Here is a 13,641-nt window from a genome sequence, read left to right on the forward strand (position 1 = left end):
TCGTGTATAAGAAATAGCTTTCTGTCAAAGAGTAATTGTACATTAAGAAAACATCCCTGCATAATCCAGATCAGGTCCCTAAGTCTGATATGAGCCCATATGTCCAATCCCAGTCTGTACCTTCATCTTCAGACTCACACAACACATGCAATGACACAGAATGCAGGAAGATCACAGGCCCGTGGGTAGAAAATCTTATGCATCCAGTGGCAGTGGAAGCATCTCAACACTGGCAGGGGTCTCCACATGGCTCCTCCAGCTCCAGGACGCCAACGTAGCTCCATGTAGCTTGTCAGTAGGAGCGTGTGAGTGCCCCACCTCCAGTGAGCTATTTATCTTCTTAGCGGCTCCAAATGAGGCCATCAAGCTGCAACCTGATTGACAGGCTAGATTCCACCCATTCACTAGTGGACAGCAGATTATTATATAACTACCACAGTAAGCAAATTCAAACTTACCAAGAAACAACATTTAGTAGACTTACATTGAGTGAGTTTGATGGTACATAAATTATAGCGCAGTAAAGCTACCGAAAACAAACTCTGAATGACAGTTGCAACTTTCTTTGTTTTAAATGAAAGATACTCTTAGGAAAACATACAGAGGATGAAGGGAAAACACCCTTAAAATGCCCCTAGCACATTAGCATGTTAAGTATATGACTCGTGTCCCGTAGACATGTGTACATACATACACAAATACCTCACAAATAAAACCATTTTCCAACATTAGCCATAAAGAAAACTTAGGACCGTCTCTTTTGTCATGTTCTTATCTTCTGATGATTAAAATGATCTGCGGGCGATTGCTGAAGGACTCCTCAGGTGAGCCCGTGCGTTTGTCTAGGGTGGCCACATTTAATTTAAAAATCAGTTTCTGTTTATGCGCATCCTCACTCAGAAAGGCAACTCCTTGGCCTTGCTCCAGTCTCCTCTTGGCCCAGTGTAGACTGCAGACAGGATGCTTGTGCAGCACATGCGCTCACCGCACAGCGCCTTGTGACCTTGTGCCCTGGACCTTCGGGCAGCTCGGGTTAGAATCCTGTAGCGCATTTGCACCTGCATCCTGCCCCTGTTGCCATTCTGTGAGTGCACGTGTTGCCAGCGCCTGCTTAAACCTTTGTGTCCCTAATCATTGCCAGTTGTCACCTGGTCACATGGAGATGGATGAAAGGTCTCTGCGCTTTATCATCACCTGGTCATAGAGTTGAATGTTGTCCTTGCATTTAAGCGGGCACAGGCAGCCCTTGGACACTTGGCAGTAGCAACAGGAAAGAGAGTCTCCGTTTCAGGGGCCCACACAGTTCACGCCCATGCTGTTCCAGGGCTAACTGCAAGTTGCACGGGGGTTTTTGACTGTCCAAGCTTGGTACCCCTAACCCTAACATTGTTCAAAGATCCAGTTGTGGTTGTTAATTCTTCTGCCCATATACTCTGAACAGCGGTTACATAATATTATCCAGCAAAATCTTGAAGGGCGGTTACTAATCCACGATACATAAACCTCAGACCAAACCCATCGCCATTGAGTCGATTCTGACTCGTAGTAACCCTGCAGGACCGCGTAGAGCGGTTCCCTGGGGTTCCCCAGGCTGTGACTCTGCAGGACAGATAGCCTTCCTTTCCCCTGGGATGTGGCTGGTGGGTGCTGACTTTGTGGCTGGCAGCCCGACAGTGCCACCAGGGCTGGCTCTTACCCACCGTACGCACTGGCTACTTACCATGTCTCCCTAACAGATGGCCGAGAACACCAAGCTATTTGTCATTGCCATGAGCATTCTCGCTCATCTGACCACAACCTCAAAGTTCAGGAAAGGAAGCAGAGTATGACTTTAAAACAAACAAAAAGAGACCCCAAGACCTGTTGGAAACATACTATTTGAAGCCAAAAATTTCTAGTGAACCTCTTTGATCGATGTTTGTATTTCCACTGATAATTGATTTCAACCTTCTGTCTGTTTAAGGCAGATAGGCAGCTGAGCCCCAGTGCTGCTTTACACGTCTTTTGTGTGGAAGGGAAGCTAGCTGGCTGACTCTCCTTGTCCAAGCCGGGCTGTGACGTCATGTCTGATCGATGGACACAGCTGTGGCTTTCTCTCCATTGTGCTTGGCTGTACTGACACCAGACACGCCTGGTCTGAGAGCATGGCTCTCTGCAGCTGTAGGAACCTTACTTGGTGAGAACTGGAGTCATGGCAGATACATGTACAGACCTGTCTCAGAGAGAGTGGTGTTCCGTTCCAGAAGGCGATAATAAAGCAAGCCCCATGAATGTTTGGATTCCCCAGTGCACGTATATTCCCCCTGTACTGTACGCTCTTTAAAGTGTGCAGCCTAGCATTATGTAAAAGTTAGAAGTATTGTTGGAATTATCAAAATGCCACCCAGGATGAGATGTGAAATGAGCACGTTATTGGGAAAATGGTGCTTTATAGACATGCTCCAATAGAGTCGGTGCCCACTTTCTATTTGTAACAAAAACAAAAGCCAACCATCTAGTAGAATCTGCAAGGAAAACAAAAGTTCAGTACACGGAGGTCTGCCTGTGTTTGGATTGAAGATACAAGCGGTTCAAGAACCCAAGGTGGTTTTCTGCGCAGATGTGAAAATTTTCATTGTGATTGGAAAGTAGGATTGGATTATTGAGTGATCCTTGACCATTCAGTCCCGTGCCTGTGCACACATACTATAGCTACATGATAATTTCCTTCATTCTCAGGGGGCATAACAAGCAATACAAACAGTAGGGCTTTTCCTGTGTTTTGTCTCCTCGTTTTGTCTCCTCGTCGTTCAGAGCACAAGGGAGGCTACGCCGCCGAGAAAGGGAGGATTGGGTTTCCTGCAGGGAGCAGCACAGCTGGATGGTTGGCAGCATCAATAGTCTTTTGATGCCTTCCGTTCACAATCTGCTTGAGCGGCTCCCATAGCAGCTAGTGCAACACACTCTGGTTTGCTGACACTGGGCAACTAATGCAAGGCCAGCGGTTCAAAGCCACGAGGCTCTCCATGAGAGAGCGACAGGCTTTGTACTTTTGTAAAGAGTTAAGAGTCTTGAACACCCACGGGTCAGTTCTACTCCGATCTTAAAGGGTTACTATGAACCAGCATTGACTTGACGACAGGGAATTTGAGTTCTAGGACAAGGGAAATTTGTAAGAAACAAGATCTTAAGTAAATGAATTGTTTTTATACTCCCAAAAACCTTTTTTTAAAAGTGAAATGTATATTCAGTAGACTCTTCAAGTTTCGGATATTGTTATTAGTAATAAAAATTTTGCCAGTCATGCATTATCTTGGTGATCTAAAAACCAAAATAAGCCTTCATTTTTCCTTTGTTAGAAATATTGGCCCACAGCTTACTCCCTATCTTAGTTTAGCAAATAAGGTAGTTGGAAAAGCCAAGTAAAAGAAGCTGTGTTGAGATAGATTAGCAAAACTTGTAGGCATTGTTTTATTTTTTGTCTATTTAAAGTGCATTACATAAATCCTAAATATTGACTTTTGTAAAATTAGAGATGTAGTTTCTGGGCAAGTCCCCGTCTCCCCCCACCCCCACCCCCCTTCGTCCCCCGGAACTGTAGACAATAAAATTCACATTTTAAACAATAGTCTTGTATGCCATTAAATGACACAAAATGAAACTGTTTTCTGATTAAATAGAAATAATATTTGGGGACTTCAAAGGCTTGTTGGTGGCGGGGTGAGGAAGAAAAGATAATAAACTTTTTGAAACGCCCTGGTACTCAATATCAGCAGTAATATGTACTGTGTTTAGAACATGTTTTATAATTAAAATGTTTTTAAAAATACAGCCTTTAACAAGGCTTGTGTGCACACCAGTGAAGTAACATTTCTGTTTGCTTCAGAATACAGCGGAATAATAGCACTCTCAGCAAAGGATCAACTTATTTCTAAATGAGTCACCTATTGAAAGGAATCGGTTCTCTTTCCCCTCTTACTCTTTTTTGTAGCTCTGGAGTTTTCGCATCTTCTCATGTTTTACTGAAAGTAACACCTGTCATTTATCAATATGTGCTTGATACTTACAGACACAGGGAAGGAAGGGGAAGGGAGGGAAAAAAACACTTAAAAATATAATGAAATACAGTATATACTTGAGTATAAGCTGACCCAAATATCAGCCGAGGCACCCAATTTTAGCACACAAACGGCATTAAAAATGTGCTGAAAAACCCTGGCTTATACACGAGTATATACGGTACATAACTGAGAGTCGGGACGGACAATGCTAATTTTTACTTTGCCCCCAATCCGAGTACAGGCAGTGTTTGGGTACATGTGTATAGTTACGAAGTAGCCCCCCCCCAAAGTCTTGTCATATGTCTATTATATTGAAAATTCAGGCACACAAAATGAAGGCTTGTTACAACAATCTTGGCATCACTTTATAATGCGCATCAAAGCACTGTTATCGTTGCCGTGTAAAGATGCTTTCCTATATCTGGAAGGGGTTCTTTAAATAATAATTTAAATAACATGTATCTGTTACGTCAGTGTTATGGCTTATGCACATAAAGGTACACGCTATGACTACACAGATAACCGTTCCCAGCGTTTGCACAAATTTGACTTCCTTAAGCTGGGCACAGGAGCGGAACTTGTTTATAACCTGGGCACTGCCAGTTTATCGGTCAGAAAACAAATAGGTCGCGCCACAGTAGAGTGTTTCAGGGGCTGGTTGTTTTCTTGATGTGATTGATGGCTGGCAGCCTGGCCGGGCCCTCTTACTTAGCACATCACAGCAGTGAGCTGATGAGGCTGGCAAAGTGGTCACTATTGATTGGCTGGCCACCCAGCTGCTGGTAGCAGAAGAGGATGCCAAAAATTCATACAGTCTTCATTCCCAGGAGGGCTGGCGCTTTGACAGGCCGCTTGAAGAACACTTTGCGTGTGGAATTGTCCACGATTTTGCTTAGTTCGTAGAGCAAGAGATAGAGTTCGTTGCCCTCAAGCCTCTCTGAGTGCCTACAGTGAGTGAGCCAATGTACCGTCTTTGCACGTTCATTTAACTTTCTGGCTCTTTCATCTCCATTCTGACTCTCCTTCTGAGAATGGATGTGGGGTTTCACCCCCTTGGTTCTATTATCCCTGTCTTGCACACGAAGGGACTAAGGTCCACGTGTCGGATCATACGTCTGTCAGCATCCAGGCCTGTCTACACAGTGGGACCCGCAGTGCAGCAGGCACTGTGCAGGGCCCGGGGACACACGAGAGCCTGCCTGCCATCCCGGAGTCCATGGGCTTGTAGAGAAGGGAGATTTAAACTAATAATTATAAGGTGGCGAGTGCGATTAAAGACGGCTTTCTGTCCGAGTCAAGAACAATTAATGTTTATCCCGTTGCTTCTTTTTCATGGCCTTTTAGGTTTTTCTGGAGTTGGAGAATGTGGAGCTTGTGCTGTAGGGTGGATCTGGATTGAGGGTTTTTTGGAGGAGCGCCGGGTGGAGGAGAAGACACATTTTAATGATTTTTTTTTGTGGCGGAGTGTACAGCAGCCAACACGACGTGCCTGAAGAGGAGCACTTACAACAGTGGGTTAGAACTGAACACGTTGGTTTAGTGCATGGTAAAATGTCCCTTTAGGGTTTTGCTACGGAACCTGGGGTCGGTCGTATGCACTCAGTCTGGGGCTGCGTGGTAGCCCCCTGCAGATAGCCAGTTGGAGGGCCATGGCTCTGCTGTTGAGGCTGCAGCTTCTGATGGGAATTCCTCACTGACTCCCCTCAGATGCTGCGACATGTTCCTAAAATGAGGGGAAAACTTGGAGAGAAAGGCATTTCAAGTTATTTCAGATTGAAAAAGAGGAGGAGGTGAAAGCATAATTATATTAGGCATTCTTCCTGGTTCCCACCTGTAGCTTTTCTCTGCACCATGGTAATAAGAAATGCCTCCAATTTCAGAAGCCGCTAGAAGTTTCGGAATGGGTACCACATCCGTGCTGTAGCACACCCTTCTTCCCCAGGATGCAGACACTCTCTGTGTCAGTGTGATTCTGCCAAGTCAGTGTCCCAGCCTGACCCTTGACACCTAAAATCCTTTAAATGAAAGGTGCCTGTCAGCATTTACAATACTTAGATTCTGTCTTCTGTTTTACATGAAGGCCTCTGAAACTTTGTCGTGTCTTTTCGAGCTACACCCTGGGAATTTTAGTAGGTTGTGTCTATCTTCCCTATGGAATGTCTTTTGGAAGGCTCCATTTGGGATTTCCATGTGGATCTTCCAGAGGATTAGACTACTTCAGGCGAGGGAAATGTGAATCAGAGGTCACGCCATTTGTTCTGAATGGAAACTAACATTTCAGACGAAACGGGTAGAGGAGCCCTTTCTAGAGATGTGCAGGGCCTCAGTGAAGAGATTGATTTTAAAGTAAGAAAACGACGATTGGTGTGCACTTACAGGAAGGTGTATGCCGTGTTGCTGTCATTGGCGCACGACAGTGACACTCTGTTGAAGGAGCACGCAGAGCGGGGTCGGAAGGACTGCAGCTGACTGCTTAGCAACACGCCATTTGAAAAATGAGTTACCTGGGGAAGATTGTGTTACTGCGCTCTCAGCGACTGCTTGTAGATTTCCTACCGACTGATTTACCTTTTGTATCATGAGACGTCAAAGGCATGTCGACAGGAGTGAGGGGAAGTTCAGAAGGAGGTGGGTAGGAGTGACACAGGACATGTGAGAGAGATAGGAATACAACACGAAAAGCAAAAATGTTTAGGTGGCCACAACGTCCTCACAGCTTGAATTAGAAACTCACTGAGCTACGTAAATACAAGGCCTCCCCGCGCACCCCTAGCCGCCCGCCAGGGCCCTCTTCGAAGTTGGGCCTGGAGAGTGGTGGTTTCATTTTGGCAATGTCTCTACTTTTGATTCCAGCACAAACTAATGACTTATAGCCATTGAGGTCAAACAGAAAGATTGTAATTATATGATCAAAAGCAGGGAGATTTTTCATGCTAATTCTGTTGAGGGGTGTGTGTGTGTGTGTGTGTATGATGTTTGGTTTTACGTGTTTGGGGGAGAGAGAACCAGGCGGTCTGTGTGGTCCATGGGCTTTTTGCTGCTTCTCCCTGGTTAAGGATGAAAACATTTGTGAATCCAAGTTGCTTTCTGAATGCATAGGGTTCTAGTTCTCTCAGTGGGCTGTGTAAAGCAAGTGGAACCTCAGGCTCCTTCAGAGGCTGAAGTGTTTGTCCTTACAGAAGTGAAGGTGGTAGCAGGCTGAATGACTGTACTGATTCTGCAATCGGTGTCAGTTCGGGATGGCATTAGGTTGTCTCTCTCCCCTTGCACGCCCAACAAAAACCCCAAACACCTCCTTTTCTCATGGGGATGTGTTTCCGCTGCTTTACACACTCTGAAAGCTTTAACTGGCTGCCACCCCTTTGGTGTCGCGCCTTGTTAGGTTCTGGATCATTTGCCTTCCTCCTGGGTTGTGAACTTTCAGGGAAGCAGTTAAGTGAGCTGGAAAGAGGTGTTTCATTCTAAGACTGGCTTGATGAGGCCAGAGCAGCATTCAGTGGGGAGACATGAGTCGGCATTGACTGATGGCAGTGAGCTTGTGTGTTTTGCTTGGGGGAGTAAGAAAATGGCCTCGGTAGGGTAGCCGTGCGCACGCTGGGCTGCTTTGCAGCTGCCAGGGCAGCCATTCAAACCCACCAGCTGCTCCTCAGGGCTCCAGTGAGGGTGGTTTTACCCTGTCCCATCCGCTTCCCCCCATGGCAGGGAGGCCTGGGGCACAGTTGGTTAGCTGCTGGGCTGATAGCCAACAACCAGCCAACAGCTCTGACCCCTTAGGCTTTGCAGGTAAAGAGGAAGACACCGTTCTAACAGCCCTAGACACCCTCAGGAGCACCTCTACTTCGTCACAAGCCCACCAGGACGCGGGGTGGACCCAGTGATGGCGCGTGTTGGAGGAAGAATCTCCCGGATACTCGATCCAAATCCTGAGAAGAAGGAGCTTTTCTAGTCTGCCTAGTGGCAAGAAGGACTAGTCTTCTTGAACTCTGGGGTTCTCTCCAGGTGGTTCTCTCACGGGAACACAGTGACCAGGCTCTGAGCCATCACCAGGCCGACTGCACACGCTCCTCTCTGGTGTCTGCCCTGTAAACCCAAGCTGCTGTCTGCGCCTCCTGTCAACCCGGGATCCTCTAGGCGCTGCCTGGGTTTCCTGTCCCTTCACCACAGACCAGCACCTCTGGGACAATTGTAGGAATTTCCTCCTGTTTGCGTATCTCTCGGAGATGACCATCCTTCACGGCCACCGGGGCTTTGTTGTCACCTGTTTTAAACACCGCGCCGCACCACCACCCTACCCTGTCGGGCAGAGAAGAACCACGCCTTTGAGTTTCCGAGGAACTGAAAGCCTTATCTTTTCCCCATAGAGTGGCTGGTGGTTTCAAACTACAGATCTTGTGGTTTCAAAAATTAAAAAACAAACTCAACTGCCACTGAGTCATTTCCGCCGCAGAGTGACACTATAAGGCAGGGTACAACTTCCTCTGTGAGTTTCCGAGACTATAACTGTTTATGGGAGTTCCAAGCCTCATGGCTTCAGTCTGCGAGCGGTCAGGTTAGCAGCCCCACACGGAACCACTGTGCCTGCACCTCCAGGGCTCTTTCGCACTGTCTTGAGGAGCGGTGATGTGTGGGCTAAGGCACCATGCTCCTGAAGGGTCCCTCTGGCAAGTTAGGGAGGGGAGCCCCCACATGATGAGTGATCTGGGCCCCACTGCTTTGCTCCAGGAAAGATTGAAGCATGCAAAGAGCCACTCAGCAGAAGTCGGTGGCTTGGATCAGTGTGTTGTAGCAGACAGGAAGAAACAAGCGTGAAGTTACGGTCCAGGCACTGTGGCCCAGCTGGCCCAGTAAAAGGCAGGCGGACCAGTAAGGCTCTAGTTCTTCAAGCTTCCATGAACCTCCTCCTACACAAAGGGCCCTGTTGGAAGCAAGCCACGCTGGGAAAGTGGCAGTGATCCGAGAGCAGCAAGGAGGGGCGAAGAGCACCCCCCTTCCTGTGAGAAAGGGAGCCGAACTGTGTGTGCCGCCAGAGAGAAACTCACTCTGAATTCTTATGGGGCTGTAGTTAAAACTCTCTCTTCTCTCTCCCTCCACCCCTTCTGACGATGAAAACGTCGTGCGTGCCAATTGTAGACAATCAGGAAAGCTGAAAATACCTATTATTGGAAGATAACATGTGGTAACATTTCTAGTTTCTGCTTTCTTCTTCCTTTTCTCTGATTACAGCAGAATATATATGTAGTAATTTACACATACACATTCTGATGCTGTGGATGTTGATCGCAATGAACACTTAGCTTCTGAGCACTCTGATCACTGGTTCCCATTTGATATGGGACTGGGAGGTTAGTTTAGGTATTTCAGTCGATTTGATTGGAGCTTGCCTGTTCAGGTGTGTAATATATATTTTCATGTCAGTTGAGTTTCAGGGTTTCCTGCCCTGCTTTAGGTTTCCACAGGTGCTCAATCCTATTGTATGTCTGTGTATTACCAATTTAAAAACAAAAACAGACAAAAGAACTTCATCGGCACATAGTTCACATATCCTACCATTCAGCTGTTTGTCATGTCAAGAAACTTGTGCCGCCATCATCACAATGGGTTTTAGAACATTCGCTTTCCACCGCGCCTGCATGATCGCAAGGCCATTCGCATCCCTTGCCTCTTGTCAGAGGGAATTCCTCGTGGTTTAATCTCTTTGCATTTGCCCTCCACATTTTCTTTTTTTAAGAGAAACGACTTAGATGAGTCCAAACAGACGTCAAGTGAGAAGATACTACACAGACGTCAAGTGAGAACCTAACTATTCCCACATTTGACTCTACAGTGCTTTCTACCTGATAGCACGGCTGTTCACATCCCTGGACGTGTTAGTCATGGAAGATTCACCTGAAGCTTACTCCATGTGTGGAGGCTGCACCTGGAATTTGGCCCTCCACTGTCATCCTTAGCCCTCTGCTAGCCAGGTGTTCCTCTCTGAGACCATTCCTTCCTGGGGGGTGGATTTTCTGATGCACAGTTCTTGTATCAAGCATGCTGGTGCACTCAGCACTAGCTTAGGTGGACTTTGCGTGCCAATTTCTTCAGGGAGAAATCGATGCCTTCTAAAATCAAGTAATAATATGAATGATTTTAAATTATAATATTGAAGGCTCTTATAACCACAGTGTTTGTTATTTTTTAAACTTTCTAGTTTCCATATCATTCATGGAAGCACCACGGTTATTCTTGGATGAGTGATCCTGAGGAGATGGGCTTGATCTTGCTTGCATCATTTGGTCAAATTAAAGTTTTTTTCCCCCACAACCCAGCCACCCCCTTGCCTGTTTAGATGATGAATGGTTGGTGTTTATTATACAATTTTTTTCTTACCAGATTATTTCTGGATACCAGCATATGCTATAATCATTCCTTGAGCAAGATGTCATCAGTCTTTGATTTCCGTTTTATTTTTCAATGTTGATTTTTAAGCTTGGACTTTCATCCAGGGCTTTCTTTCTCTTTGGGGGGGCTTGATTAATTATGTAAAGAATGTAATTTCTTCCTTTTGACTAGATCTCAAAACCTTAATTTCGTTCGGTGCTGCACAGTTCTGTTCATCTCCATTTAATTCAATAGAATGAATTTTAAGGTACGAAACTTCTTGATGTGTTTGAGTACAAGATCAATTCGCTGTGATTTTATGCCGTTTTCAGCTTGACGAGGACAACTAGCACCCACACAAGAACCACCCTCAATGCTGTGCAGTCAGTTCTGACTCAGGGACCCTCTCGGGCAGAGTAGAATCACCCCTTTTGTCTTCCATCCTTTAATAATATCAACAGCCTCATCTTCTCCCGAGGAATCCCTTGTGGGCTTGATCCACTGACCTTGGAATTAGCAGCTCAATGCTCACCCCACTAAACCATCAGGGCGCAAACCCACCGGCCACTCTACAGGAGGGAAACGAGACTTTTCTGCTCTAGTGTAGAGTTGCAGCCTTGGGAAATCATGGGGCAATTCTACCTGGTTTCTATAGGCTTGTTACCGTTTGGAACCAACTCAGTCGATGCGCAGTGATCCAGTGATTTCTACTTACTATGATACCGAGCAATTCTCTCAGACATAGCTGTGATCTTGCAGGTTAAAGGCAATCTGTTCTCATTTTCCCCAGTTCATAGTCATGTAAAGACAAAGTTTTAAAAAACACATTTTCATAACAAATGCATCTATGTGTATATTCTCTCTACAAAACCCAACCTCACTGCCATCGAGTATTGCTGACGCACGACGACCTCTGGGGGCTTCCAGGTCTATAACTGTTTGCAGGAGCAGAAAGGCCTGTGTTTCTCCCGGGGGGCTGCTGGTGGCTTCAAACTGCGAACCCTGTGGATCGCAGCCCAATGCGTAACCACTACACCACCAGGGACTTCTTTTATTCAAGGGAGCTTTAAAAACCTGATGGTCAAATAGAATTTCCCTATAAACTTTTGAAGTCCCCTTGTACATTTTGGTACGAAAATCTGTCAGTGCTCTTGGCAGTCTCCTTGTATCAGGTCTACTTCCAACTAATGAAGGGAGGGAGCAATTGTCATTTCTCTGACTAGTTAGCCATCACCCTCCATTCTGCTACTGCGAGAGCAGACAGCCAGTGCTGCGACACGGAAACAGGTCGCCCCAGAACATGGTGCTGTCTTGAATCCTAGTGAGCTTGGCTAACTTTCACCCGTCTCTCTACGGCTTACATAGTTTTCATCCACAGAGTGAGAAGACCACTTGGGTAACTAGCACCTGAACTGGTGTCTAATGGAGTCATTTAAAAACCAATCAACCAAATAACATGTACTCCGTGTGTGTTCTGGGCCGGTCATATGACTCATTTATAAACCACTGCTGCTTCTGAAAATGACCACTGTTCAGATGCCTCCCTCCCCCATCTGCTGACAGCCAGCGAAGGCAACAGAAAACTCATCTCCTAGTCGGATCCCAGCCCGAGACAAAGACCTTGTCTATGAGAGCTCGCTCCCACTGGTCAGAGTCCAAAATGCTAATTGCGGCAGCTGCCTTAAATCACTAAGTGGGGTTAGCAGCTGCCTTACCAACGGAGAGAAACCGGAGGGAGCCTTGCCTTTCCTACCAGGAAGCTCCTTTTCCCTCTCCAGCCCAGCCCGTTGCTGTTGTGTTCATCGCAACCCATAGCGAGCCCAGCGCGGAGCAGCTAGCTGCCCACCGGCTCCCCAGGCTGGCACTCTCAAAGGAAGCAGACTGCCCTGCCCCTCCTCCAGGGCAGTGGCTGGTGTGGCCAAGTGCTTAACTGCAAGTGCATTACCATGGCTTGTTGGCCCCTCCCCAGGTTACCCTGAGATAGTTTTTCCATCTGTCTGCGCCTCTGATCTCGGAAAGGGGAGAAGGGAAAAGGTCACGTGGTTTGGACCGGGCCTGGACACTTGGGATATGTAAATTTCCTCTGAGCCCTTTTGCATATTCAGCTTTTTTTTCCCATGTGGAGTTTGTTTTTGTTTTAAAATTGCAACTCAGACCTGCCCTGCCTTCGGCTGAGTGAGGGGCTGCTTCTTGGTGGCCGTGGCTCTGGGATAGTGCGTGCGTTGGAGTGAGACCACCAAACGTGATCGGCATTCCTGACCACAGGGAGATCTGAACCCAGAAGTTGGCTTGTGTCTTTAAAGACAACATGAAACAGTATATAATAGGTATTAGACATCATTAGATTCCACTTGTAGTTGGCTCACAGCCGTTGGCAAATCCTGCGTTTCTGACGCTTTCTCTCCAAGGTGGGCCCTCGTAATTAGACCATAAATGTCAATTAACTGGGTTAAATTTCTTTTTATTTCATAAGTTTTCATGTGAGTCACCTATTTTAAAACCTTACAAGCAGGAGGACTGTTTAATGTATGCATAAACCTCATTCTGAAACAGTTAATGGAAAGAGAAATCCACTTTCCCTAGAGCATGTTTTTGTAGTTTACTTCTAGGATGTGGGCCTGGCTAGAAGATCAGGGAAGGCTGATGCTAGGCCCAAGTGGCCGGGCATGCATGCTTGTTTTCCCTTCTTTGGTCCTGTTAACACCTTCCCTCTCCAGCTGTGTGCTAATGTGCACACTCACACACACACCAGACATCATTGTGGAATAAATATCTTTACAGAAATGTAAAGAAGTTGTCAGGGAACAAATCACCATTTCATCTAGTAAATAAGAGAGGCCTTCAAAGAATTCATGGACAGTTACAATCATAGGGACCCCTGGAGCCCCGGTCTTCCGGTTTCCTTGAGCGCCCCTGTCATTTCGTTCCCCTCGCTTTCCTGCGGCTGGAGCATCTTTGTCGAGCAGCCCTGCACGGCGCCCTCTCGGCGTCACGTGCCTGCAAGAAGCCGCACGGCCCGGCTGGCGCACACTTGATGGCTGCGGGGGGAGGCAAAGGCCAAGCGGGCTTCTCGGCACTCACACAGGCAGCTTATTTTTATTTTACAGACCTGTGTCACCATCCGTTTCCTCCATCCCCTCCCTGATCTTCACACACAAGCACCACCCTGCCCTCTGTTCACATTGATTTTAATAAAGTGAAAGGCGAGGGGAGAAGCCAGGTCTGCGTTTTGTTACTGAAA

The 13,641-nt window shown here is 46.7% G+C and overlaps 1 protein-coding gene across 50 annotated transcripts in view; it reads left to right on the top strand.

Moving 5' to 3' along the window:
- Positions 1 to 13,641, top strand: part of MAP4K4 (mitogen-activated protein kinase kinase kinase kinase 4) — a 200,881-nt gene that overhangs the window by 107,814 nt on the left and 79,426 nt on the right. The window lies entirely within an intron of this gene.

Source organism: Tenrec ecaudatus, chromosome 11 (genome assembly GCF_050624435.1).
Source record: "Tenrec ecaudatus isolate mTenEca1 chromosome 11, mTenEca1.hap1, whole genome shotgun sequence".
In the NCBI taxonomy this organism is placed as follows: Eukaryota; Metazoa; Chordata; class Mammalia; order Afrosoricida; family Tenrecidae; genus Tenrec; species Tenrec ecaudatus.